We start from the raw sequence: 25,231 nt of genomic DNA, 5'->3' as shown, positions 1-25,231 counted from the left end.
TTTGATACAATACTTATAGATCATTATTACTTTAAGGCCAGATCCTACTGTCATAGTTGAATAAAGACTGCAGGATTTGGTTCTAAGCAAAACAAACAAACTTTATCATGGAGTGCAATGTGAAATAAACACAAATGTACACACACAGTATTATGTATCAAATGTCTTCACAAACCAGAGAGAAACAAATAGTTTGTCTTTTGGGATGCAAAATTTCAGGCACTTCACTTGTTTTGGGAAATCTGGATCTTTTCACCCCTCATAACTCTGCTCTTACGCGTGGTCTTTGGACCATTTTTTATACTGAGACAGGGTCAGACCAGGGAGCTGCTGCAGCGATGGGAAAAGGCAGCCCAAAAGGGTAAAAACCCCTGTGAGAAGAAGCAGAGAACTGCAGCCCAATTAGATGCAGCTGGGAAGGAGCTGGCTCATGCAAATTGGGGCCAGCTGACTTCTCTGCTGGCTGACTGAGGGCCTTTAAAGGCCTCAGCAATTGGAGGTGAGAGGGAAAGAGAGAAATTGGAGAGAACAATTTGGATCAGCACTAGGTAAATGCAGCTAGGGAGGGAGCCTGAGGGTGCCTGGCTGGGCTCCCTACCATTGAGACCTGCTGCAAAACCCCAACCTCTGGGGCTAGGAGGAAGAGGCGGCCTACCCAGTGGTGGCTTGGGGAAGAGGGACTCTTGCAACAATACTTTAGGTCACTTGGAGCCAGTATATAAGGTTAGACAATTGGCAGATGTCTGAATGTCTGAAACTAATTTTAACTCTTCTTAAAGTGACGGTTTCAAGTTGGTGACTCCGTATCACAGTTTATTAGTTACGTTCTTAGAGATCCGAACCGAAAATAGGGCCCCATTGTAATGTGCAATGAACACTGATTGAAAGATAACCCTGACCCTAAAAGCTTGCATTACAAGAAGGGAAAAGGAGAGGAAGTAACATTAATATCAAGACTGTGACAAATCTTTCACACAAGGATCTGATCATCAAAAGAAGTCTCTATAGTACAGCATCTCAATTTACCATCATAAAAATGCAGGGCTCACCTATTCTTTCAAGGCTGGTATTCTGTAAAATGGTGTCTTCTGAGATGGCTAAACTATTAAACTCGGTACATGCAGGGAATTATATTTGAATGTAGTCTTCAAAAACAATTTTGATGATGGACAATTCTGTTTATCACAAGTAGACAACCCTTAACTAAGTTAAGCTTCAACAGAAAGGCAAAGAGACTTTGAAAGGAAGGCACACAAAATAACTTTGTAAATGTTTAAAATACAGAGAGTAAATGTCATTACATTCCCACAGGGAGATGCTGCTGCTAATGCACTTCTTAACTTGCACACATTGAACAATATCTGTGTGATAGATGACAATCTTTTCACCTATTTATCAAGGAATTAAGATGAAACAAAATTGCAATTCCTTTTTATATAAGGAAATAGTTCCAGACCAAAGGCATGCTGTTAAACCACTCCTTAGAAATTTAGAATACTTGAAGGGATCTTGTTTTCAAAATGGAAATCAAGTGAATAACTTGAGTAAAATATTACAAAGGGAGACAGTAGAAGTACAGGAGCTGAGGCCTTGTGTTCTTTGAACTACACTGTCATTGCGAGAAGCTAATTAAGATCAGATGTGATCATGTTAACATTACAGCTCACATCCATTTTGCTCACAGTGTGGTTTACTCTCATACTTTGCAGTGGTAAAGTTCTTGGGTAAGAGTTTCTAAATAACAGATGCCAGAAAACAAGGTCAGCAACAGTCCTTGTTACTCAGCTGCAAATAAGCAGCTGCCTGCCAGCTCCTGCTCTTCTAAGTGTGATGGTGCCTAAAAGTAACACAGTCACCCCTAATAATTCTGTTCTCTACATGATCATTTGCCCTCTGTGGCTACGTCTACATTGGCCCCTTTTCCGGAAGGGGCATGGTAATTTTTGAAATCGCAATAGAGAAATGCGCGGGGAATTTAAATATCCCCCGCGGCATTTAAATAAAAATGTCCGCCGCTTTTTTCCGGCTTTTAGAAAAGCCGGAAAAGAGCGTCTACACTGGCCCCGATCCTCCGGAAAAAAAGCCCTTTTCCGGAGGATCTTATTCCTACTTTGAAGTGCTTTTGCAGAAGTCAGCAATAAAGTATAGTACCATTTGTGATGTTGCATCCCAGATTCATTATGAAAACACACACAACTGGAAAAAGATTTATGCAAAATTTAAGCTCTTGTACATCACTAGAAAAGCTATAATCTGCTGAATGTAAATATTCTATTTGTGTGACTGCATATTTCTAACTTCAAAACAGGAATAATAAAGTATAAGAAAGAGTACCTCACCTTATGCAGTAATGGTGGTTCTTTGAGATGTGTCCCCGTGGGTGCTCCACTGTGGGTGCTGGTGCGTCCTCACGCCGGCAACCAGAGACTTTTCTAGCAGTTTCTGCTGTGCCGCGCAAGCGCCATGGTGCCCTCTAGCGGCGTAGGAATTGTTGAACGTGTGCGCGGCACGGCTCCGCCATTCCTTCTCTACCCACTAGAGTATAAGGCTCCAAGCACAGGAAGGAGGGAGGGTAGTGGAGCACCCACAGGGACACATCTCAAAGAACCTCTGTTTCTGCACAAGGTGAGTAACTCTTTCTTCTCCTTCGAGTGGTCCCCGTGGGTGCTCCACTCTGGGTTACTACAAAGCAGTTGTTGGCTCGCGGAGGTGGGTTTGGAGCCGTGTAGTAGTAATTGTGGACAATACAGCCTGTCCCACTGCCATGGAGGATGCTATGGAAGAGGAAAGAGCATAATGTTGTGCAAAAGAGTGGTCAGATGACCATGTGGCAGCGTTGCAAATGTCTTGCAGTGGAACATTATGAAGGAAGGCTGTTGTGGCAGCTACCGCCCTGGTGGAATGAGCTGTGACAGTTCCAGGTAAGTGCTTGTCATATAGGGCATAACAAGTTCAAATGCAGGAAGTAATCCATTTAGAAATTCTCTGAGATGAGACTGCTTGTCCCCTAGATCTCTCAGCATGAGAGATGAAGAGTCTAGGAGAGGCTCGCCACAGTTTTGTGTAATCAACATAGAAGGCCAGGGCTCGTCGGACATTGAGAGTATGCCATGTAGCCTGGACTGGCTCAACATGAGGCTTTGGAAAGAAGGCAGGTAAGTGTATGGGTTCATTCATGTGGAAGGGGGAGGGTACTTTAGGGAGGAACTTAGGGTGGGGTCGGAGTATCACCCTATCCTTTGTAAATACAACGTATGGAGGGTCAGCATCAAGGCCGCAAGCTCACTCATCCTCTTGCTGGAGGTAATAGCAACGAGGAAGGATACTTTCATAGACAAATGAGACCAAGAGCAAGTGGCTATAGGTTCAAATGGCGATTTTGTAAGGCTCTTTAGAACGTGGTTTAAGTCCCAGATAGGGACTCGTGGACGGACAGGAGGAAAGGTATTTTGCAGCCCCTTAAACAAGCGTTTGGTCAATGGGTTAGCGAGAAAAGAAGCGCCGTCCGTGGAGTAGTGAAAGGCAGGTATGGAGGCGGCGTGGACCTTGATACTGCTAAGTGCTAGACCCGACTGTTTTAGGGATAGTAAATAGTTCAGTAGAGTAGGTAAAGGAGTGAACTGTGGTGGGCTCATATGCATTTGAGAAAACAAGCGAGAGAATCAAGTCCATTTATACAGGTAAGTTCTTCTAGTGGAACGTCTTCTACTGTTAATCAGAATGTCCTTCACCTGTTCCGAGCAGGCAGCCTCAGCATCCTGCAGCCATGAAGGAGCCAGGAATGGAGATGGAGCTTGGTAACGTCTGGATGGAGAGTCTGACCGTGATTCTGCGATGGAAGGTCGTGGTGAAGTGGAAAGGGATACGGGTCCATCACTGCCAACCTGAGAAGATAAGGAAACCACATTTGTCTGGGCCATGCAGGTGCCACTAGAATGACCGGCGCCTGGTCCATCCTGATTTTGTTGAGGACTCTGTGTAGGGATAACATATCAATGTATTAAAAATGTGATTCCCCCAAATGGAAGTGACTCCCCATAATTTGTTCCCCACAACTTAAAGTGTTTAGATTGATCATTAATTCTTATTCTTATTATTAGTTAAGATTGTTAAATGTTTAGATTTATTATTATTATTGCCCCTTTAGAATATAATGTATTAGGTCATGTAACTTAGAACTGTTAAGAATATAATCCTATGTAGCCAGAAACAGCCCCCCCTCTGTGTCCCAGGGCATGCTCAAGCCTGTACAAGGGACTGCTTGAAATTGACATTGCAGAGATACATTGTAACAATGCATTGTCATGCCACTAACTCTGCTATGGGAGCCAAGCCCTGTAATTGACTAAGGGCATTGTTACATAATTGATGCCTGTTCTCTTTAAAACATTGTAACTTTACTTAGCACTCAGAGAATGTTTTAAGCAATACCACCCAGAAACTTTTGTAACTACAACTTTTATTATTATACAAAATACTGTATGGGAAACATTAATTAGGGAATGTATGTAAGAGAGAGAGAGTGCTTGGACGATGAATGAATGGTTCTGAGAGGTGCCAGCCTGAGAATACAGCAACAAAGGGCTGAAGAAGGCGTCAGGTGCCAGTGCAACCAAAAGGTGTCAAGTGGAGAAAACCAAGTACTGGAGGCTCACCCGATGAGATCACTGACGAGCACCTGGCAGCCACCCTGGAGACATCAGCATGATGCAGCAATTTCCATAGACTGGCATAGGAAGAAATTCCTATAAGAACTGGACTAAAAAACTATGGAATCAGAGTCCAAGGTTCTGCTGCCAGCCCACCAGGAGCTTCAGATGCGCATCTGATCAGGACTTCGCTCCCCACTACCATCACTTGTGTACAGAGTACCTGGCCACAAGCAACTTCCAGGCTGGTAACTATATACAGAACTTGAATGAATGGTTTTTATATATATATATATATATATATATATATATATATATATATATATATATATAAAAGGGTTAAGTAGTGATAGGAATAAGTAGTTAAACAACGTTGTTTGCTTCTATCTTTTCTTTATTTTTTATTATCTTTACAATAAATGTGGCTTTTTGCCTTATCCCCCTCATAAGATCCTGCTTGCTTTTATTGGTACAACATTTGTGTAGGAGCGGGAAGGGGGGAAACGCGTACAGGAGAGGGGCATCCCATGTGATGGAAAAGGTGTCTCCGAGGGAACGTTTCCCTAGGGCTCTTCTGGAGCAGTAAAGGTGGCATTTTCTGTTGTTTTTTGTGGCGAAGAGGTCCAAGTCTGGTTGGCCCCAGTGAAGGAAGAGCGGAGTGAGGACACGTCTGTCAAGCTCCCATTCGTGCTGGTCCAGAAATGTACGGCTTAGTGCATCTGCTGTGATATTCAGTATTCCGGGTAAATGGCCAAAGGGGTGACCCCGTGTAACAGGCACCAGTTCCAGAGCTTGATAGCTTCCGAACACAGGGAAGGGGATCGAGCACCCCCTTGACGGTTGATGTAATACATGCAGTTGGTATTGTCCGTCATGATGGTAATGGACTTGTGAACTATGCACTTTGTGAAATGTTGGCATGCATATCTGACCACCCGTAACTCGAGGAGGTTGATATGGAAAGTCTGTTCCATAAATGACCATTTGCCCTGGGCCGTGATGTGGCCTAAGTGGGCCCCCCATCCCATGAATGAGGCATCTGTTATAACTGAGAGTGGAAGGTGGACGTTGGAAAGGAACGCCCTGTAACATGTTTTGAGGAATTGTCCACCAGAGTAGGGAGTTGGTGATGCATGGTGGAATGGCAACAGGCTTGGAAAGTTGGTCTCTGGAAGGCTTGTAAACTGGCGCAAGCCAGGACTGGAGAGGTGTCATGTGAAGTCTGGCCAAGTTGACAACGTAGGTCATGGAAGCCATGTGCCCGAGGATCTTGAGGCAGTTGCAGACCATGACAGTCAGCACCGATTGTACTGCCCTGATAAGGTTGCATATGGTTGCGAACCTGTGCTCAGGAAGCGTAGCCCTCACCGTGACCGTGTCGATGAGGGCGCCTATGAATTCTAGTCTCTGCATTGGGAGTAGGGTGGATTTTGCATATTTTATGTGAAACCCCAGGCTGAGTAGAAGGGCTATTGTGGTGTCTGTCTGTCATGGCCTTGGTCTCGTCAAAGGATGCACCTTTTATGAGGCAATCGTCCAGATACGGGAATATTATGATGCCTTGGCATCGAAGTGAGGCCATAACGACTGCCAGGGTTTTGGAAAACACCCTGGGGGCCGTAGAGTGGCCAAACGGGAGCACCCTGTTTTGATAGTGGTGAGTGCCTACCATAAACCATAAGAAACGTCTGTGAGCAGGATGAACCATAATGTGGAAGTAGGCATCCTGGAAGTCGAAAGCCGAAAGCTAATCACCTTGATAAAGCATGGGAATGATCGTTGATAAGGTCACCATCTTGAAACAGTGGTATGCGATGTATTTGTTGAGGCGCCTGAGGTCTAAGATGGGTCACCATCCTCTCGTCTTCTTCTGGGTTAGGAGGGAGGTTGAGTAGAAGCCTCGGCCCTGGAATTGTGGTGGTACATGTACTACTGCGCCTAGTTGAAGAAGATGTGAAACCTCTTGTAGGAGGACGGTTTTGTGAGAGGGGTCCCTGAAGAGGGACGCGGTAGGAGGGTGCTAGGAGTGAGGGAGGGAGGGAGGTAAAAGGGATAGTATAACCAAATTGAATCAAATCCAAGACTCATTTGTCCAAAGTGATGAGGGACCATTCGTGGAAAAAGGCCCGGAGGGGGTGGTGGAACTGAAAGGTATTAGTTGTCAGTGGCAGAGGATTGGCTTCCTGACTCTCAGCCTGACCTTCAAACCTGCTGTTTGCTTGATGGTGGATGGGGTGTGACGTGCTGTTGTTGTTGCCGCTGTGGTCTTCGGTGGTAAGTTCTTTGTTTCTGGCGGAAATCGTATTTGGGTTGTTGTCTAAATGACTCTCTTGGGCATTGGTAAGGCTGGTACCTAGTTGTCTTGAATGGAGGAGTGTACATTCCGAGGGTTCTGAGAGTCGTATGGGAGTCCTTCATAGAATGCAACACCTCGTCGGTTTTAGCTGCAAAAAGGTTGGTCCGGTCAAAAGGCAGGTCCTCAACCTTCTGCTGTAGATCCTTAGGTGCCCCAGATGCCTGTAACCAGGAAATCCTGTGAAGCACAATTGCCGTGGCCGTAATATGGCTGCGGTGTCTGCCACGTCCATAGCGGACTATAAGGCTGTGTGGGAGATGGTGTGGCCTTCCTGCATAATATTGATCAAGGTTGACCTTTTGTGCTCCAGAAGGTGCTGGAGGAGGTCTTGGAGCTTGGAGTAATTAGCGTGGTCGTAGTCCGCGAGCATGGCAGTATAGTTCGCAGCCCTGAGGAATAATGTGGCTGAAGAGTAAACTTTTCGGCCCATAATGTCCACTTTTTTGTGGTGCTTGTCCTATGGAGTTGTTCTGAGGTTAGGCTGTTTACTTTTGTGTCGCACCGAGTCTACCACTAGAGAATTAGGAGGTGGGTGGGTAAAAAGGAAGTCCATATTCTTTGGAGTGATAAAATATTTATGGTCTGCCCTCTTGTTTGTTGGAGTGATGGAGGCTGGAGTTTGCCAGATATTGTTGACCGGGTCTATAATAGCCTCGTCCATAGGTATAGCAATTCTGGAGGCGGTTGGTAGCTGTAGTGTACAAAGAAGATGATATTGCTTGACCTGCACCTCCTGGAGGTCTCTTTCCTGAGCTATCACAACTCTTTTAAACAAGTCTTGAAATTTGTGTGTGTCATCTCCCAATGTTGGGGCTTTGGTAGTGACCGCTTCATCTGGGGAGGAGGAGGAATTGTGTAGAGGAAATCTGGTCTCCCCTTCAGAGAGAGAGTCGTGTGCCTCCGAGGGGACTGGAGAATTCGGTTCAGTGGGAGATGCAGTAGCAGGAGGCGAGGGAGGAGGTGGCCTGGAAATAGTGGAAGAGGGCTGATGGTGACTCTTCTTTGGATGTGGCTCCCAGGGTTGCCATTGAGTGGTATATGGCGGAGGTGGGTAGCCATACTGTTGCGCATACCATGGATACGGAGGGGGAGCGTATGCATATTGAACTGGAGTTGGCTGCCAGGATGGAGGTCTATGTGCTGGGCTAGAGTGTTGCGATGAAAACCTGCTCCTCGATTCGATGCCGATGTCACTGACCGAGTGAGAAGCAACCGAGGAGCGGCGATACCTCATAGAGTGGATAGAGGAACCCGGGGATGGCGGTGCCGAGGAGGTGTGGCTCTGCACTGGGGATTGGTACTGCTCGCACCTCTGAGACGGTGCGGGGCGATGTGGCTTGGGTAGTGGCGGTGCTGACAGCAGGGGTGTTGATGGTGCTGAGGCTTGTCCCGGCACCGGAGCAGTCGGAGGTGGTTTGTCGACATGGGCCTTCTTCGGTGCCGGGCGCTGTGCCATTTTGGCACGGCTCGGTGCCATGCGCTCTTTCAATAGAGCAGTCGGTGCCGAGGACGGCTTAGGTGTGGTAGCAGTTGGTCCCGCTGACTTTTGTCTTGGCTCTGAATGAGCTCTTTTATGCGGTGCCGACATCTTAAGCTGCGCCGCACCGGAGGTTACTGGCCTATCCTCGGTGCTGACCCGTACCACTGACGGTGACGAGGATAGGGATAGAGTCAGAGAGAGACCGGTTTTGGAGGTCATGGAGCCAGAGTGGGCTGGCAGTTGACTTTTCTCCATACTCTTACTCAGTTGAGGTGGTCTAGATGTCGTAGGAGAGTCCTCTGAGGAAGGACGTAGGGACTTCTCATATAAGAGAATCTTTAGTCTGTTTGCTCGGTCTCAGCGCGCCCTCACTGTCAATTTGGAGCAGTGCAGGCACTTTTGAGTCTGGTGCGCCTCCCCAAGGCACTTAATACACTTGGAGTACCTGTCCGAAGCGGGCATAGCATCCCGACATGACTCACAACATTTGAAGCCCGGGGAGCCGGACATGAGGGGTTGGGGAAAAGCAGCAAGCCACAACGAGAAAAAAATGTTTGTTTTTAAACTAGACTGGGAAGGAGAATAGGGCTAAAAAACTTGGATAATGAAGTAACTAGGGCTTAAAACGGGGTATTTAACTATTTTTTCACAGAAGTAAGGAGAACGGTCGGCTCCGTCTGCTGCCGAGGACAGTAGAGAAGGAACTGAGGAGCTGTGCCGCGCATGTGCTCAACAATTCCTACGCCGCTAGAGGGCACCAGGCAGAAACTGCTAGAAAAGTCTCTGGTTGCCGGTGCGAGGACGCACCAGCACCCAGAGTGGGGCACCCATGGGGACCACTCGAAGAACCACCATTACTGCACAGGGTGAGTAACTCTCTTATACTTTATCATTCCTGTTTTGAAGTTAGAAATATGCAGTCACACAATATTCTATTTGTGTGACTGCATATTTCTATCTTCAAAACAGGAATGATAAAGTATAAACCTATTTACCAATCTGACATGTTAAGTGAGGGCCATTAGTAATACTCAGGGAACTTAATGGTCAAGACCTCGGGACAATTATCTTTGAATAGTCTATGGTCCCGCCAGGACACGTGGCCAGGTGGCCTGAAGCTCGAATCCATTTTGGATGCTGTACTTTCCATTGGAAGTGTGAAAAATTTAAACTGAACATAAAGGATTCTCACCTTTGGCAAAAGGGATATAAGGTGGAAAAACAAACAATAAATAGGGGCTTCCAGGTGCCCCTGCTTACCACCCATGATGACTTCTGGAAACATCTAAAACTGAACAGGGGGAAAGATCAGGCCCAAATTGGGAGGCTCCCCATCCTGTGAGAAAAGATTATCAAAACTATTGTTAGGGTAAGAAATTGCAGCTAGCAAGCTTCTTAGTGTATTAGACTTACCTGGCATGTTTTGTTTTATTTTGCTAAGTAACTTACTTTGATCTGTCTGCTGTTACTTGAACCAGCTAAATGCTAACATTTATAGATAATAAAGTCATTTTGATTTATTAATAAACCCCGGGTGAATAATTATTACAGGAGGGACAACTGCTGTTCATATTTCTTTGGTAAAGGGGATGGACAATTTTTGAGTTTGCTCTATATAAAACTTTATGCAGATTGAGACAGATTTACCTGGGGTTCTGGTCCCATTGCGACTGTGCACCAGGGTGCACAGTCAAATTTCTGACTGAGCCGTCTCAGAGGTGAGCTGATCTTAGTGTGCTTATTCCTCTGCTGTGGGCTGTGACTTCAACTCTATGCCTGTGTTGGGGGAGACTGGAGGGTCTGGCTCAGCAGAACAGGATCATGGGGCACTCCAAAGGGTAGGTAGGTGGATTCAGTGCTATTTCAGCACATCAAATGACAGTCTCATGGGGATCTCTGTGACAGAACCCATCATACACATTGCCTGTAATCACAATACATTGTGTACACAGCATGTACAATAATATAAAAGTACTTAGCCTGCTAGGCCCTTATTAATTGGTAAGGTTTTATCAGTGCTTTTTTACCCTGTAATCTCCTTTACATGCCCTTCTCTATTGTTACATTATTCTTTTTTTCCCTCTCTCAGCTGAAACAAGTAACATTTTATTTCAGAAGTGCTCGTACTAGTTCCTGTGAGTGCCTTCCTCATTCCTCATTTTGAATCTATTTCTTGTTACTTTTCCTTGTATCATTTATTTGTAAGCACCCATGTGCTGTGCAAAAAGAAGACACAATCCCTGCCTGTCCAAGTAGCTGGTAATTTTTTTAACAGACATTGGGATTGGGAAAAGGGCCCAAAAGGCATACATCTGAATTATATTTTAAGTAGAATATTGCTTTTCCAGGCTATCTCATGCTCCTTCAAAAACAGGAATTTCTGATATTTGGTTACAGTAGTTTTAATGAAAGAACATTTTTAAAATTTTAGGACTCTGCTCTGTTTTCAAAAAGAACCTCTCATCATACAAGTGCAACTTTGCCAATCTGCTTTTGTGTGTGAAATTAGTCAAATCCAAGTCTGTGTGCACAGAAACATTCAAATTTGTGTGCAAAGTGTACATGTGTGTGCCTATATATGTGCTGGTAATTTCCATAGGAAAATCAGATTGTTAATTTGTTTCTGTATGGACATAAATTTGGACATGAAAGTAATTCTAATTTTAAAACATGAGCATTTATACGTACATAGTACTGTGCAAATGATAAGTTACCTCCTGTTTGCACCAATATTTTGACATTTATTGCAGAGAGGAGATTTTGATAAACACAAAAACAGTGACCTGACAAACAGGATACATTCCTTGTACTTTCTAACAGTCTGCTGTTTTTCTTTTTTGACAGTAGAGGGCAAAGATGTCACATGCAGTTAAAACTCAATGTAGTTAAGCCATTTCCTAAGAAGAGAAGGATACATGTGGATTAAAAATAGGTAGCTGAAGTGTTCAGACTATGACAAAAGCTCCCTAAAAGGAAGTGGCTCTGCATGTAAGAGGCAGCAGCTATGAAAGCAACACACACAGTAGAACTAGTGTCTAGTGTTAAGTCTTATGTCCAGTGCAACATGAGACGAAGGCTGTGGAAAGTGTTGTTTTGTTGTACCACTTATAAACCAGGCCTTTATTGCTGGAGTGTTTTGAAATCGTTCTGGAGCCTAATTGAAAACAGAAGCTTTCACTTCTGCTATCTTGCAAGTTACTTGCATTACTATGAAAGCAGTGAGACAATGACGATGGTTTATTTGAGAGCACAGAAGTGGTCTACAAAATTTTAGTCACCTTCTGGGTTTTTTTCCTGATTGGTTTCATGGATCACATTTCCTGAGAGTGCCTGCCTAACTCCTTCCCTTCCTTCCTTCAAATTCCTCCTTTAAACTAATTTTGCTATACTGTCCTGCCCAAGTTAATGATGTATTTAAAATTAAAATAATGCCCAGGTGCCCAAATAGTCACATCCTGTCTGCGCGTCTTGAACAAAACTAAATTCTTCAGGGTAGGAACCTTTTAATTTTCTTTGTTCTTTACTGTGTCCTACAAACTTGGGAAAAGAGGACTGTAAAATTGTTAATACATTTAAAATTATTAAAAAATCTGTATTTGATGGAACAGCTATGCACACAAGTACCTATATCACAACGCAAGAGGCTGCACATGTATAGCTTCATGTTTAATAAACAGGAAAAGTCATAACTACCTAGACTTTGGAGTTGTTTTGCTATCTTCCTGATAGCATGCTGTGCACATACTGCATCTGAATTTCTAGTTGATGGAAACTGAAAATACTGTAGTTATAATGTGCATCTGGTAATGCCCTCACAGAAACAATTCACCAAACAGCTAAAATTGTTTTAAACAATTAAACAGGTTTGCACAGTATATTTTGCAAGTGGCCTAACACAGCATGGCATTTCATAGCAGTAAGTCACTGAAAAGGATATTAAAAAACAGTGGCTCATCTTTTGCATAATGTATTCTGAAGTGTCTCCATGTTACTCTAGATTTACACTGGTATAACTCAGCACACATTTAAAAAAAAAAACTTCTATTCACCTCAATCTTGTTTCACTAAGGCTTATGTCTCATAATTTTGATCTTAAATATCTATTTGAGCCATTTCTCTACTTTTGGTAGGTTGATTCATATTTTCCCTCCAGGGGAATTAAATAACTCTTTAAGACCCTCTTTAAGTTTTCAAAACCAAAAGATAGAGTTTCTAAGTTTACAAAGCTTCATTTAAGTAAATTGGTGAGATCCTGGCTACACTGAAGTTCTTGGCAAAATGACCATGGACTCCTGTGGGGTAAGGCGTCATGTGGAGTCACATGTTTGCATGACCACTGTCACTAACACTAATAGGATTGTGGGATTTGTTCCATAGATACTTTTTTGGATTCTAATTTGCAAAGGAAGTGTCTACTAAAGCTCGTTGTCAGTAGACATACTTTGACTTAGTGAATTTTGGCAGCAAATAAAATTTCAGCTTACTGCAAAGTATTTTCCCCAGAATGTTCTTTAGTAAAAGAAAACCAAGATGGCGTTTCTGACAATATACTAGGTGGCGCTTGTGATTTGCTCACATGAGCCTTTGTATTGTGATCACAAGGCACTACATCTATAAGGTCACAAATTATGAAATTATATCATTTTATCAATATTTTACCTCAAATATGGGAATATATTTTAAGATATTCCCAGTGTTAAACTAATTTTTTTCTTTTAACCTCTTTGATCAGAAGTATAAAAATGTAAAGTTAGTGACAACAGCACCTTCAGTTGCTGTACCAGCAGGCAAAATGTAAGTAACTGAGGTATACGGTAGACAAAACCTGATTCTCCACTCAATAAGAAAAATTTCAGGTCAGTATAATTGCATCAACCAACCTAAAACTGATGTTATAAAGTGGAGAATCAGCTCAATAATTGTGTTACAAGAACCAATTCATCCAGAAGGAAGGATACTATTAGCATTTTAAAATATAAACAAAACACCCCACATCCATTATTATAGCTAAACGGATAGAAATGAATGAAGCTGAGAATAACCCAAGAGCAGGTGTTTGTTGACACTGTTCATTAGGAATAAATGGAGAAGAGAGGGCTTCCATCAGTGAAATTATTCAGATCTAGAAACACAGATACCTATCAATCAAAGACATTTAAGAATAATAAAACGAGTTTTGTGATCCAAAGAGCTGATGCACTTGTGATCCATTTGAGCAGGGGAACTGATACACTCACCAGCCCCTCGGCAAACGGGTGGGTGGATCCGCACTCCCAGAAGGAGTGGGGCCAGCCAGCCCTCAGTGCTACCCAGACCACACACACCCATGCCCAAGGCTCTGGGAGTGATTTAAAGGGCCCCAGAGATCCAACCACCACTGTAATGGCAGCCTCAGGCCCTTTTGAATCACCAGGACCCAGGGCAGTCGCCCCCTTTTTTCTTTCCTGTTGGTGGGCCTGCATTTGAGGTCCCTTGCAACTCAAATGTGAGGGTGGGTATCTACCCTGCACTGGTTCAGCATGGGTTAATTGCATTCTGTGGGTGAGGAGACCATGCCCTCTCAGCCCTGCAGGACATGCTCCAGCTGGAACTTGGGTATAAAAGACAGTAGCTCAGCTCATTCTCGGCTGGCTGCTGAAGAGAGTAGATGTTTGTTGCAGACTCCTGCAAAGACCCCAGCAGCATTTCCAGGTACCAAAGCAAGCCAAGGCTCCAACCAATTCCCAGCTGACCACTACCAACAGAGGAGAGACAGTGGAAGCCTTGAGACTGCCCATCTCAGAATAAAGGGTAGGAAGTAGTCCAGAGGCACTACTGGTTGTGAAATCCTGTGTGTTTTGATGGACCCATGTTGGGCCTATAATGGGTACCCCTGGGTTGGTACCTGGTGGAATAGGGAAGGCCCAGCTGCTGCCCACTTTATTCTGGCTACAGAGTTGTGATACCCTGCATAGGACAGTCTTACTGAGTCTGGCCACTGGGCTAGGCTGACCTGGGAGCCAGAGCTGCTACTGTAAGGTGGTTGATCAGGTCACTTGGGCTGCCAAGCCCCTATCCTAATTCCCCCACTAATTAGAACCCTTCTGATGGGGTAACCTACCCCCACAAGATCATGATAAGCAGGGAAGAGAGTTCAGTTAAGGTCTGGTCAATATTGAATAGGTTTCAACGTACACTGTTCAAAAGCTTATGATATGTCTGTGTCCAAAGTGTCTTGTTTTCCAAATGAATCAGCTGGCACAATTAACAGGCCATGTAGATTTCTTATCAAGAAGGCAGTTTATTGTATGCAACTTGCTTGAGTATATAATTCCTGAGCAAAGTCAGAGAGACCTTGAAGCAGTGTTTGACACCTGGAATCACTACTGTTAACATTCCATTTATTTATTTTGATTGAACCAAAATGAATTTCTTTTTCTTACAATGACCATAGATAACTATGCTTAAGTGAGTGCAGAGCTTATGGAAAGATATGACAGTGATAATACCATTAACAGCCTTTATACAGAAAAGTGAATAAATGTGGCTTCACATGGAAACTAGCCACAACAGACATTTCACTGCATCATGTGGCGAGTCCTCAGCTAATTCAAAATAAATATGTGCAATGTATAATAGCTACAATGTCTATATATTGTACACTATATATTAATGCTACTTAAATGTGTAGTTATTTCTAAATCATAAAAGACAATATTTTTAATTGCAAGTAACAAATCCCATTGATTAAGCAGTCCTAAAGCAATAATGTTAGAAAAATGAAATTTAGAATACTACTTGATAGGTCCACTATGTCTTTTGGTTTGTTTTTTTTTTTTACTCTGCAGTTTGACATGTTAACACCATATTGAGGGGCAGTCTAGAGTTTGTACTTTGACTTGTCAAACTGATTTGTTTGCTTTGATAGCTTTCAAGAAGATGACTTCTCTATACTAACAATCAAGCTGCTTTTTTACTATTTTTGCATTACAGTTCTGTCTCTATTATAAACTTCTAGGCCAAATCCTGGTCCTACAAAAATGATGGAGTTTTGCCACCAACTTCACTGATAACTCTGTGATCCTTATATGTTATACTCAGCAAGGGGACCTGTATAACATTTTCTTTTGAAACCTAGTACCTTGCAAGAAGATATTTCCATTTCAGCAAGTGTGCTTGCAGAAGAGAAGGTTACTTACCTCGATAGTAACTGACGTTCTTTGAAATGATTGTCCCAGTGGGTGCTCCACATTAGTTCGGCGTGCAACCACTGAGCCTTAGATTAGAGATTTCAGAGCAGTGTCTCTAGGGCCACGCATGTGCATGTCTGCAGCCATGCACTCCTAGATGGCCGGCATTGTGCATGTGTGAGTCTCCCCCATCCCTGGTTCCTTCTCTACCCTGAATGTTGCCTGTGAGGAGGCCAGAATTCCAAAGTAGAGAGGAGGAAGGGAAGATTATGGAGCACCCATGGGGAACACTCATCTCGAAGAACAACAGTTACTATCGAGGTGAGTAACCTTCTCTTCTTCAAGAGAGATGTCCCTGTGGGTGCTCCACATTAGGCGAGGTAGGGACTTCAGATCTGACAGAAATGCAGTGGAAAGGACTGCTTTAGCAAGTTTCAGGTTGGAAAGAGGCCCCTACGTAAGTACGTAGTGCTTTGCAAACGTGTGGTTTGACGACCATGTAGCAGCTACACAAATGTCTCTTTTGGGGTACTTTGTGGAGGAATGCTATTGAGATGGCTATGGCTCTGATTGAGTGTGCTCTTATGCTGTCTGAAGGGGGCACCTCTGCTTGGGAGTAACAGGGCTTAATACAATCCAAAATCCAGTGGGAGAGTCTGTGATGAGAGGGACTGGCCTTTATTGTGGTTAGCTATTGACATGAACAGTCTTGGAGATGCTCAAAAAGGTCTAGTTCATTGCATGAAGAAAGAGATCTCTGTGCAGATCAAGGGCGTACATCTTCATCTCAAATAAATTGGCATGTGGTTTGGGGAAACAGGTGTATTTTCTGGAAGGAAGGCATATTGTGTATTAAGGTGGAAGGATGAGGAGGGGAGGCATTGGAGTGGGTATGTAAAATGACCTGGTCTTTAAAAAAGATGGTGTATGGGGGGATCAGCCAATAGGGCTGCAATCTCTCCCACAGAGGTAATGGCTACAAAGAAGACAGTTTCAATGGATAAGTATAATAGTGAGGTGGTGGCCATTGGTTTGAAAGATGGCCTAGTTAAAGCGTTCAATACTAAATGCAGGTCCAATGGTTGTGTTGGTGAATTGATGTCTGGATAAAGTGCTTGAAGATCCTTTAAAAACCTTTTAGTGAGTGGATGTGCAAATATGGATGAATCGTCTATCTGAAATTGGAAGATAGTCATAGCTGCAAGATGAAATTCAAGGGAACTTATTGCAAGGCCCGCTTCCTTAAGGTGCAAAAGATAATTGAGGATGGCAGGTAAGGAGGATGTTGAAGGTGCTACCTGATGGCGTACACATCACACTGAGGGTTTTTTTTTTTCATTTCTGAAAGTAAGTCTTACAGTTGGCTAGTGCCCTATTGTGTAGAAGTACCGTTTGTGCTTGTTGTGAATAAGTCAGTTCTAACTCAGAGAACCATCCAGGAGCCACGCCTTCAGGTGCAGGGAGTGGAGGTTTGGTTGGGTAGCATGAGGGTCTGGAGGAAGAAGGAGATCTTGGCTGTAAGGTAAGTGTATTGGTGATGCGCAAGACATTGCCATTAAAACGGGGAACCATGCTGACGTGGCCATGCTGGAGCTCTAAGTATTAGGTGGGCTTTGTCTCTCCTTGTCTTGTGGACAACCCTGTTTCACAGGGGTATGGGAGGGAACGCGTACATTAGGTGAGATGACCAGCTGATGAGGAAAGTATCTCCCATCAATCCGTTGCCGATGCCTGCCCTGGAACAGAACGGGTGGCATTTTTTGTTGGATTATGTGGAAAATGTATCTATGGTGGGGTAACCTCACTGTTGGAAAATGTTTGACAATATGTGTAGATTCATTTGCCACTCGTGTTTGGTCAGACGGGCTCTTCTGAGTGTGTCTGCCATTGTGTTCAGAGTGCCCGGAAGGTGCACTGCGGTAATATTTATGTTGTGTTCCAGGCACCAGTTGCAAAATGCTATGGCCTCTGTGCAAAGTGCTCAAGATCGGGCCCAGTCCTGATGATCTATATAAAACATTGCTGTGACATTGTCTACGTTGATGATGAATGGGAGGAATTTCGCCAATGCACTCCTGACTGCATGGAGTTCCAGGACATTTATATGTAGGTTCTTGTCACTACTGGACCACAGACCCTGGGCTGTGTGATGTCATGGGTGAGTGCCCCATCCTGTAAGAGATGCATCTGTTGTCATGGAGATGGACGGTTCTGATGGGTAGAAGGGGACTCTGGAACAAAGGTTGTATAGACTCGACCACTACTGCAGGAATTTCTTTACCAGTATTGGAAGGACTAGGGATTTGAATAATGGGTGGTTCTTCTTCGAGTAGTGTCCCCGTGGGTGCTCCACTGTAGGTGAAGGGTTGCCCTGAGCCGCAGATCGGAGCTTTGTATAGCAGTTTCCCCTGTTGAGCCCCGCATGCCCAGGAGGCATCTCGAGCCCTTCCCGCCTCCTGAGGAGCGTGAATCAACCCCCTCCCTTTCAGTTCCTCTTTAACCACCCTCGTCAGCGGACGGAGCAGCCAGGAGCTCCCTGTCAGACTATCTGACTACTTTCCCCTTAGTTATTTAGGCATAGTTAGCTTCCCCTGTTTTATCCTAGTTACTCTTTCCTTGTTTCTTTATAAAAAAAAAAAAAAACTAGAAATAGGAAAAATAGACTTAATTAAATCCCCCCCTCAGGGGGCTTGAACTTACCTCAGACCAGGACTCTGGTGAACTGGCTTTCTCCCACCTGTCAAAACAAGAAACACATAAAGACTTTAAAAAAAAAAAGAAGCAGCAGCAAAACCACATAAACTATAACAATATAAAAGATAAATATAATAATTTCAAGAGGGAGAGAGCCCGCAATGTCCAGCTCCTCAGGTTTTAAAAAGTGCGGTCAATGCTGGGACCCAATGCCGGCTTCAGATGGCCACTTGGACTGCATACGGTGTTTGGGGGAGACCCACTCTCCCCACAACTGTACCCACTGCAATTCCCTGACGGCAAGAGCCAGAAAAGACCGTGAACTCCGCCTCAGGATGATTTTATTTGAAAAAGCTCTACAGCCTGCGGAAGAACAATCTGCACCGCGGCAAGAGCCTCCGCCGCCTTCCAAAAATGCCCCGAGAACGAGAGCCTCTCCATCCCACTCTCTTCCAGCCTCTTCCTCTCCCAAACACAGAGGAGAGGCACACCAGACTGGGAAGTCCCCTTCCACTAAGGCTTTGGGGCGATCCTCCTACTCCGCGCTGGCATCAGGGCGCTCAACAGCTGAGCGGCCCCGGGAGCGCTCTAAGCAGCCAGCATGGCATGAAAAGCTGGCACCGATTCAAACTGCGGTGCCACTTGAAAGCGTGGCACCGCTTCCAGCCCCGGCACTGCTTCAAGCTTCTGCGGCGCCCGGGGAGCGCTCTAAGCAGCCAGCACGGCATGAAAAGCCGGCGCCGCTTCAAACCGCGGTGCCGCTTCAGAGCGCGGCACCACTTCCAGCCCCGGCGCCGCTTCAAGCCTCTGCAGCGCCGAAAGCTACACCACGGCTTAAAGCTGCGGTGCCTCTTAAAGTCACGGCACCGCAGCAAAAGGATGGGCAGCCTCCGAAGCCACTGGCACCAGCTGATGCTCCGCTGGTCCTCCCACAGCCAGACAAGCAGCCCGATGCGGCTGCTGGGGATCAGCCCCAACAAGAGACTGATCCATACAGCAGGCATCATTATCTGTGCTTGCCCTCTACTTCTTACTCTCCTGGGAGGTCTCCATCAAGGGAATCCCCTCCCAGGTTGATATCACCGTTGTCTCTTCACGACGCTCCCCTTCCTGATGATGACCACCGCACGGTCTATTCCTCGCAACATCCGTCACCTGGGAAGGCTTGCTCCCACCATTATAGGGCTCCGCCACAACATGGCCCATGGCACTCATACTGGCCTTACCCACCTCCACCTTATCCTCCGCAATGGGGACCTTGGGAACACTGGGAGCCATATGGACACCGCTCCCCACCTCGTTCCACTGCATCCCGGAGAAGTTTGCCTCGGCCACAACCCCTACCTCCAGCAAGTTTTTCGGAGGACGAGATGGAACAAATCTCAGACAATGACTCAGATACTCAGTCAGTAAATGTCACACATTCTGATGCCCTTGATGCACAACCAAAGGACGCCGTAGTACCATCAGACACTGGAACGATTGACGATCTAAAACAGTTCCAAGAACTATTCAAGAGAGTAGTGACAAGCCAGAATGTCTCCCTGCAAGAGGTGCAGAAGAAACAATACCAATTGTTAAAGAATCTACATCCGACACTACAGGGCAAGATTGCCCTACCCATAGAAGAAACAATCATGGAGACCTCAGAAGATCTGTGGAAGACGCCTGCATCCATCCAACCAACTAACAGGAAAATTGACAGAAAGTACTTTGTCCCCTCAAAAGACAACGACTTTCTCTTCACTCACCCACAACCTAACTCACTAGTCGTGGACTCAGCACAACAACGAGCGAAGCTTCCACAATATAGGACAGGCAATGCAGACAAGGACCACAAAAAGTTGGACTCCTTTGGCAAGAAAGTATATTCCTCTTCAACCCTACAACTCAGAATATCAAATTACTCTGCTCTCTTAGCAAATCACAACTTTGACAACTACTCAAAACTGGGAGAACTAATGGCGCATCTCCCCGACTCCAAAAGACCCATCTTAAAATCAATAGTTCATGAGGGCCATATGATCGCCCACACCGCTTTCCAAATGGCAATGGATGTAGCTAACACTGCAGCCCGAGTTACAGCTACAGCGGTGGTGATGCATAGAGCTTCTTGGCTCCAGTCGTCTGGAGTTCCCCGCGAACTCCAGCCCAAAGTGGAGGACCTGCCATTTGACAAACAAAAGCTATTTGCAGCCACTACGGACGAAATGCTCCACAACAGCAAAAATTCTAAGTCCACACTTCGCACGCTAGGTATGTGCACGCCACCCTATAAACGCAGGCGATACACCCCATATAATTCATATAATCAATATTGGTATGGACAATACAATCGACCACAGAGGCCTTATGAAGACAACAGACCAAGACAGTGAGGTCCCAGAAGGCGACCCAACCAAGCCCGCCCACTGGCTAACCAACCATCTAAGCAGCAAATTTGAACATTTGGTCGAGGGTCTGCAAGACCTCCTGTTCGATCTAGCACCTCAACATGGCCATCTATTCAATCATCGTTTGCGTGCCTTCCTCCCACAGTGGGAATCCATAACATCGGACCTCTGGGTCCTAGAGATAATTCAAGTGGGCTATACCATCCCTTTTATTTCTATCCCCTCTACCTTTCCCCCTACCCCGTCCCTTTTCAGGGACCACTCTCACGAAACCCTTCTAAAACAAGAAGTCAATCGGCTCCTTGTCATTGGGGCTATAGAAAGGGTACCCCGAGAGTTCCACGGGAGAGGGTTTTACTCGAACTATTTCCTGACCGAGAAAAGAACAGGGGGTTGGAGACCTATATTGGATCTCCGCAAACTGAACAAGTTTCTCAAGAGACAACGTTTCAAGATGGTCACTCTTTCCACTATCATTCCTGCGCTAGATCGAGGGGACTGGTTCGCAGCCCTCGACCTCCAAGATGCCTATTTCCATGTAACCATCCACCCCTCCCACAGACGCTACCTACACTTCACGTTGGGACTAGACCATTTCCAGTACAAGGTTCTTCCCTTCGGTCTCTCATCAGCTCCGAGGGTATTTTCGAAGGTACTGGTGGTCGTAACTGCGTATCTCAGACGGCAGAACGTCATCATATTTCCCTATCTAGACGACTGCCTTCTAAAGGGATCCTCATACGCCGAAACCACCTCTATGATGCATATTACCACGGCCCTCCTCAGTCGTCTAGGCCTTCTAATCAACCAAGACAAATCAATTCTGCACCCAGTTCAAGATATAGAGTTCATTGGCGCACGCCTGGACTCAGTTACAGCCCGGGCATACCTACCTCAGCAACGCTTTGCAGCCATGCAAGAAATTATAAACGGGATGCTCACAGTTCCTACCACCACAGTACTTACATGCCTCAGACTAATGGGACACATGGCTTCCACCACCTACGTAGTCCACCATGCTCGTTTGCACTTTCGATGTTTTCAGTTCTGGATTGCAATCATTTATATCCCATCACGACCCCTCGAAACAAAACGGTTACTATGCCACCAGTCATGCTCGCATCCTTACGATGGTGGACAGTGCCAAACAATCTTCTGGCAGGGGTTCCGTTCCAACAAATCGAACCCACTATTCAAATCACCACAGATGCTTCCCTGCTCAGCTGAGGGGCACATATGGATGGTCACGAAGTTCAAGGCAGGTGGTCCCCAAACGAGACACTCTTACATATCAATCTCCTCGAATTGAGGGCAGTAAGGAATGTCTGTGCACACTTTGCCTCCGACATCACCAATTACACAGTACGCATCCTAACGGACATCTGCACTATGTTCTACATAAACAGACAGGGTGGAGCCCGCTCCCGCTCTTTATGTGCGGAGGCTATTCACCTGTGGAACGCGTGCATCCGCAACCAAGTCACCCTTATAGCATCCTACCTGCCCGGAATGAACAATACCAAAGCGGACTCCCTCAGCTGAAACTTCACCGCAGACCACGAATGGGAGTTACATATGTAGGTGACAAACTCAATTTTCTACCAATGGGGATAGACCTCTTTGCTTCTACCCAGAACACCAAATGTCCCCAATTCTGCTCATGTGCGGGACTTGACAAACACTCTCTGGGGGATGCCTTCCTAATCAAATGGACAGCCCCCCTACACTACGCCTTTCCTCCCATACCGCTCATCCCAAGAGTTCTGCGCAAGATCCTGAGGGTATGTCTACACTACCCCGCTAGTTTGAACTATCGGGGTAATGTATGCATACCGCACTTGCTAATGAAGCCTGGGATTTGAATTTCCCGGGCTTCATTAGCATAAGCGGGGAGCCGCCATTTTTAAATCCCCGCTGCTTCGAACCCCGTGCAGCGCGGCTACACGGGGCTCGAACTAGGTAGTTCGGACTAGGTGCCTATTCCGAACTACCGTTACTCCTCGTGAAACGAGGTGTACCAGTAGTTCGGAGTAGGCACCCTAGTCCGAACTACCTAGTTCGAGCCCCGTGTAGCCGCGCTGCACGGGGTTCGAAGCAGCGGGGATTTAAAAATGGCGGCTCCCCGCTTATGCTAATGAAGCCCGGGAAATTCAAATCCCGGGCTTCATTAGCAAGTGCGGTATGCATACATTACCCTCCTAGTTCGAACTAGGAGGGTAGTGTAGACATACCCTGAGAGACAAAGCCCTAGTCATCCTGATTGCGCCATCATGGTCTCGCCAAACCTGGTACCCATACCTTCACAGGCTAGCGGTCCAGCCTCCACACCCACTACCATACCGGATATACCTACTATCTCAGGACGACGGCAGGATACTGCATCCACAACTCAATACCCTGCATCTTCACGCATGGCTTCTCTCTGGTTCTCGGAGGTAGAAGAGCGCTGCTCCCAGTGAGTAAAAGACGTCCTCCTCCATAGCAGGAGACAGTCTACTCGGAAAACTTACCAACAGAAATGGACACGTTTCTGTCACTGGTGTCAGCGAGCCAAAGTGGAGCCCCGTGCCTCACCACTAAATACCATCCTAGACTACATTCTGGACCTTAAAGCATCAGGACTATCAATCTCCTCTCTAAGAGTACACCTCTCTGCAATAGCAGCATTTCATACCTCAGTAGAAGGCTTCTCCATTTTTAACCATCCTATTACGAAGAGATTCCTCAAGGGACTCCAGAATGTGTACCCACCACATAAGGCCCCACCCCCTTTGTGGGACCTAAATCTTGTTTTGAACTGCCTCACCAGACCTCCCTTTGAGTCACTGGCAACAGTACCACTTCCCTTCCTTTTTATGAAAGTCTGTTTCCTCTTAGCCATCACCTCCGTCAGGAGGATGAGCGAACTCGGAGCATTAATGTCAGAACCTCCTTTCACAGTTTTCACAAAGGATAGGGTCATACTTAGACCCCACCCCACGTTTTTGCCATAGGTCTGTACAGAATTCCATCTCAACGAACCAATCGTATTACCTACCTTTTTCCCAAAACCGCATTCTTCACAGACAGATGCCAGCCTGCACACTCTGGACATCTGGAGGGTTCTGGCCTTCTTCCTAGAAAGAACAAAACCATTTCATAAATCTGAAAGACTTTTTATCTCCATTGCTGAACGATCCAAAGGGACACCAATATCATCCCAACGAATCTCAAAGTGGATATCGACATGTATAATCAAATGCCACTCTCTGGGCAATAGACCACTACAACGCCCACCACGAGCGCATTCTACTCGAGCCACGGCTGCTTCTACAGCCTTTCTGGGCAATGTCCCCTTAAGAGACATTTATCAGGCAGCAACATGGTCTTCAGACCATACTTTTGCTAAACACTACGCTATCCTTCCACAACTCAAGAGTGATTCAGCAGTTGCCACAGCAGTACTCTCTACCACTGCTAAACAATGACTCCGGCTCCCTCCAGCCTTACATTGAATACTGTTTTGTAGTCACCTACAGTGGAGCACCCACAGGGACACTACTCGAAGAAGAAAAGGGAGTTACTCACCTCGTGCAGTAATGAGTGTTCTTCGAGATGTGTGTCCCCGTGGGTGCTCCACGACCCTCCCTACCTCCCCTCTTCTTGGAGTCAAATTCTCGGGCAGAGACGAGGAACTGAAAGGGAGGGGGTTGAGTCATGCTCCTCAGGAGGCGGGAAGGGCTCGAGACGCCTCCTGGGCATGCATGGCTCAACAGGGGAAACTGCTATACAAAGCTCCGATCTGCGGCTCAGGGCAACCCTTAGCCTACAGTGGAGCACCCACGGGGACACACATCTCGAAGAACACTCGTTACTGCACCAGGTGAGTAACTCCCTTATATTGGGCCTGTAAACGTGCCCCAGCCATCCCTGTAAATATCTCATGTGAAGGCGAGCATTGCTGACAACAAAATTGCACACTGCCATGTGCCCCAACAGCCAAAGACATTCAAGTGCTATTGTGAGGGAGCTGTATCGTAAGGTGTTTACAAAGGCCACAATTAGTTGAAAACAGTCTGTAGGGAAAGATGTGGTGGCCCTTGTTGAGGCATGCTCCTATAAACTGGGCCTTTTGTGTAGGAGGCAGCGTTGATTTGGTTTCATTTAATTATAGGCTGAGGTGTTGGAATAACTGTCTGGTGATTGACAGTGAACGGCAGGAGTCGTGTAAGCAAACTTCAAGGAGGCAGTCGTCCAGGTAAGGAAATATTAATGATGCTTTGCTTTCTCAGATATGTTGTGACAACCTCCAGAACCTTTGAAAAGATCCTCGGGGCCATAGAGAGTCCGAATGGAAGCACATTGTATTGGTAGTGTTGAGAATTTACAACAAAACGAAGAAAACGTCTGTGAGCAGGGTGGATGGAAATGTGAAAATATGCATCTCGTATGTCAAGAGACAAGAACCAATCATCCTGTTCCAATGCTGGTATGATAGTGGAAAGCATTAC

The 25,231-nt window shown here is 45.7% G+C and overlaps 1 long non-coding RNA gene across 2 annotated transcripts in view; it reads right to left on the bottom strand.

Annotated features, from left to right (window-relative positions):
- Positions 1–265: 265 nt before the first annotated feature.
- Positions 266–25,231, bottom strand: part of LOC142830196 (uncharacterized) — a 29,549-nt gene continuing 4,583 nt past the window's right edge. The window contains exons 1-4 of one of the 2 annotated variants that reach the window (XR_012905227.1): positions 24,309–24,399; positions 23,779–23,857; positions 18,355–18,391; positions 266–3,884 (exon numbers count right to left, since the gene is read on the bottom strand). This is a non-coding gene — a long non-coding RNA (uncharacterized LOC142830196). Of the gene's footprint in view, positions 3,885–18,354; positions 18,392–23,778; positions 23,858–24,308; positions 24,400–25,231 lie in introns of those variants that run through there. The other variant, XR_012905226.1, reaches the window with a different exon arrangement.

The sequence above is a fragment of the Pelodiscus sinensis genome, chromosome 7 (assembly GCF_049634645.1).
Source record: "Pelodiscus sinensis isolate JC-2024 chromosome 7, ASM4963464v1, whole genome shotgun sequence".
NCBI classification, from domain to species: domain Eukaryota; kingdom Metazoa; phylum Chordata; order Testudines; family Trionychidae; genus Pelodiscus; species Pelodiscus sinensis.
This window is presented reverse-complemented; position numbering and strand designations above follow the sequence as displayed.